General features: G+C 41.8%; 1 non-coding gene across 1 annotated transcript; it reads right to left on the bottom strand.

Moving 5' to 3' along the window:
• Positions 1-3,029: 3,029 nt before the first annotated feature.
• On the bottom strand, positions 3,030-3,133 carry LOC147299467 (small nucleolar RNA R71). The gene has a single exon (XR_015120129.1). It is a non-coding gene; the product is annotated as a small nucleolar RNA R71 (small nucleolar RNA).
• Positions 3,134-4,416: the final 1,283 nt, after the last annotated feature.

Genomic DNA, 4,416 nt, shown 5'->3' with positions numbered 1-4,416 from the left:
TGCGGAGCCAGAAATGTGAAATCCTGACTTGAACAGGAAATCCTGGTTGAACTAGGAAACCTAACCAAACTAGGGAAAAGAGTCCTAATGACACTAGGAGACCCCAGGGGCAGTATGGTCAATACGAGAAGTCGAAATGAATAAGGAATCCTTCATTTTCAAGGAATCCTAGTTGCACCAGGAAATGATGGTCAAAGTCAGCTCTACAAGTCAAGGTTCCAGAAGCTTCTAGAAGGTGGTGGACATCCATGGAAATGAATGGAGGGAAGAAATGAATCTAAATTCAAATGGAAATGAGGGGCAAAATGGGAAGTTAAAAGTCAAGGGCCCATGGGCCTAAGGGACGCCACGCCCAAGATGGGCCATGCATGGGCCCAAACCCTAGCAGCCCAAAGTCCATGCGTAAGGAGCAAGATAGCAGCCCATGCATGCGCATACATGCCATGCAAACCCTAGCAGCCAAGGAGCCTATGCGCAAGCCCAAGATGCAAGCCCAAGGTGGAAGCCCATGGAGTGAAACCCTAGCCCATCTTGTGCAAGCCACTTCAGCCCAACACATATGAGCCCAATGCACATCAAGGTCCAAGACCAGCAGCCCATGCGCAAAGGAGGGAGGCCTAGCTGACTTGCATACGCCACTTAATCCCAAGAGGACAAGCCTTTGCCGCAAGCCCATTGCTAGAAACCCTAGCTGATGCCGCAAGCTACAAGGAAAAGAAACCCTAGCCGCCGCAAGTCACTTTTTCCTTGGCTCTCAAGGATTGCACCTCTATATATATCCCCTCAATTCAGAACCCTAGGGACCTCACTTCATACTTTTTACACTCCAGCCGAAATTTCCTTTGCCTCCTAGTTTATTTTCTGTTTTAGGATTTTAATTTCAGTTTTGAGTTTTGTTCTTGTGAGGGCTAGCCGAAGGTTGAGAGAGAGATAGGAGTGGCGTGGCTGCAAGGAAGAGCATCCCTAAGCCGCAAGCCCTAGCTCACCATAGCCGTGAGCCAATTGCTTGTGCAAGGTGCCTTCTCTTCCTTGTCTTGCCGCAGCCCGTCCCACCTGTTTTCCTTGATTTTTCTCCTAGTTTTCTATTTTATTGTTGGATTATGTTTCTGAATTTATTTAATTTTTTATTCTGATTTTCTTTAGTGCATGGTTCTGATTTCAATTAGTTTATGCAATTTAATTTAGTTGTTTAGTTTATGCCTTTAATTTTGTGTACTTTGCGTTTCTGATTTCTTTAGCAAGCATGAATTGGGACTTTGTTTATTGTTGTTGTTTTTATTTATTTAATTTAATTATGTAGGTTAGTTATTCTATCTTACATGTTAGTCGTAGGTCGATTAATGGATTTGAATGCTTTAACAAATCGTTTATCCGTCTCTTGGTCTGTTAGTTTGATGTTTTCATGTATTAAATTTCCACTATCTATTAGAACCCGTCACTAGTTGTTTGCATCCTTTGACTGGCCACATTAGGATAATTGCATCTAGTTTATTTGTTAGGTTTAGCTGTGAAATAGTCAAAGACACTAAACCACAAGTAACAAGGGAATAAGGGATTATTCTTGGTAGTGGGGTTGGGCGACCTCTATAAGGAAATAGTCAAAGCTTATATGTTGTGCATGTTTGACGTTCTCATAAAACTTAATGACTCCTGCATGGGTAACAGCTGCCTTATCTTGAACTAGGAAACATGTAGGTTAACTGGCTAAGGAAGGCCCAAGAAGCTCTTAGTTTATGCATTAGGAGAACAATTGCGAGAAAGTAACTAGCCAAACCTTTTTAGCAGTCAAACTTTAATATGTTGTGTTGAAATTAACTGTCATTAGCCTTGGATGGTTATTGCTTGCTTATCTGATTTGAAACCGAAAATTAACATTGCAAGATAGAATAAAGGGTGTGTGCGTGTGGTGATGTGTGCGTGTGTTTCCATCTTCCAAAACCCCCCATTTAGTTATTCTAGTGATTAATTGCATTGATTTGTTGTGTATTAACCATTCCCTGTGGGATCGACCTCGTGCTTGTACGCTTTGCTACTGATGCGATTTGTGCACTTGCAAGTATACTTGGAATGAAATAGATGTTTATTTTGTTCTAAGAAAACATTCAACAATAGATTCGTGCACTGCGAGTATTAAAATTTAACGAACAGTTTTTGGCGCCGTTGCCGGGGACTAGTTTTGATCTTTGTGACAATCTTCATGCGTCATTTTAGTGTTTTTATTTAGTGATTATTTGTTGTTCTCTTTTTATTAATTTATTTTCCCTTTGTTTTTGTTCGTGTGCCGTGAGTCATAGTTGTAGGATTGTGTTTAGTTTTTCGTTTTTAAAACTTGTTTTAATTTTCTGATTTTCGTGTTTATTTAATTACATAGTTTATTTATTTCAAAAAAAAAAATCCGAAAATTACTTTTCTTTTTTGTTGTTTAATTGTGGTTGTAATTTGTTTGTTTCTTATTTTGTAGGTACTTGTGCATGTCCCAGTCAGATCTTAACAAGTCAATTGACGACACTTATTTGGATGAGAGATTAGCCCAAATCAGATTATTTTGTGAAAGGAGTAAGGCGGAACTAGTTCGAGCAGCAACACGTCTACCTTTGCCATCCCCTACACCGTCTCCTACATTTTCATCAAGCTCTCACCAATTTCAAAAAGTCATGGCCGAGGAAGACAACATGGGACACATGGGGGATCTAGACATCCCGACCATCCCTGCTTCCCCTTCAAGCATTGCCTTGCCACCTGCTGCAAGAAATTATGAGCTCAAATCTTCTCACTTTAATATGCTACCCTCTTTTCATGGTTTACCTAGTGAAGATCCGCTAACTCACCTTAAAGATATATTTAATGCTGTGAGCTTTTTGCCCTTGACAGGTGTGAATGAGAATTAACTCAAGATGAGGGTGTTTCCTTATACTTTGAAGGATAAGGCTAAGTTTTGGCTGAATTCTTTGAAACCTGGATCATTGAGGACTTGGGATGAAATTGAGAAGAAGTTCCTAGAAAAGTTTTTTTCATCTCAGAAGACGGATAGGCTGAGAGATAAGATTATGCAGTTTTCTCAACAAGATGAGTCATTCTCAGAGGCTTGGGAGCGTTTTAATACATTGCTACTTCAATGTCCACATCATGGACTCCCTTTAAACTTATTAATGCGAGTTGACCCCTGCAAGTAGGAATGCTGTGATTAATTTTTCAGGTGGTTCTATCAGGCATAAGACGGCCCAGGAGGCCTCTGACCTCTATGAAGAGATGGCAAGAGAAACAATGCATTCAGATACTAAAGGTAAGTGCGCTGAAGTTAATGAGGTCAATACTTCTAATAATTTTGCATCTAATGCGCAGATCGCTCGGCTGGAACGCAAAATGGATGTCGTACTTGCCCTAAATCAGAGAGCTCTATCATTGGAGGTTTGCGCCATTTGTGCTACACCTGAACATGAAACGATCTATTGCCCTCATGGTGCCGATTTCCCTGAGTTTGTGCAAGAACATGCCAACATGCTGAACTCATATAATTTGAGACCCAGGAATGATCCATTCTCCCCTACTTACAATCCAGGGTGGTGGAATCATCCCAATTTCAGGTGGAGTAATAACCAGAATCAGCAGCAGCCTCAAGGTTAATTTCCACAACATTAGACACATCAGGGCTATCAACAACAACAGCCTCAGAAGAAGTCCTTGGAAGATTTGATTGCATCCATGGCTCAGAGCACACAGTCTTTCATTCAGAAGTCAGAGACACATATGCAGAAGACTGATAGGGCCATTGCGAATCTTGAGCAACAAATGGGCCAGTTCGCTACTGCACTGAATCAGAGAGAGCCAGGGAGACTTCCAGGGCCAGTGATCATTAACCCCAAGAACAATGAGCAGGTGAATGCAATTACTCTCAGAGGGGGTAAGATAGTTGGGAAAAAGGAAGAAGAAGTTGTTGAGGAAGGTGTCGAGTCAGAAGATGCACCTGAGATCATAGCCGAACCTGTTAAGGGTACCTTAGACTCGTCTGTGCCATCTTCAAGCAACCATGTCGTAGCTCCCAAGGGTTTTCCCTTACCTCAGGTACAATCTGACCCTTCTAAGTTGGTTACTGTACATGCTCCTTTTCCTAGCAGGTTGCAGAAGGCTAAGAAAGAGGACCCTCTGAAGGGTGTTATGGAGATATTCAGGAAGGTGGAGATCAATATTCCCCTTCTAGATGCGATTAAGCAAGTGCCCAGGTATGCAAAGTTCCTCAAGGACTTGTGCACGAACAAGAGGAGATTCAAGGAGTTCGGGACAGTGAAGGTCTCTGAGGAGGTTTCAGCAGTGCTTCAGAGGAAGCTACCTCCCAAGCTCAAGGACCCAGGCAACTTCACTATCCCTTGTATCATTGGGGATTGTAGGTTTGAGAAAGCTCTTCTTGATTTAGGTGCT

The sequence above is a fragment of the Dryas octopetala genome, chromosome 1 (assembly GCF_963921425.1).
Source record: "Dryas octopetala chromosome 1, drDryOcto1.1, whole genome shotgun sequence".
Classification (NCBI taxonomy): domain Eukaryota; kingdom Viridiplantae; phylum Streptophyta; class Magnoliopsida; order Rosales; family Rosaceae; genus Dryas; species Dryas octopetala.
The sequence above is the reverse complement of the archived record's forward strand: the minus strand, read 5'-3'. Positions and strand labels throughout refer to the sequence as shown.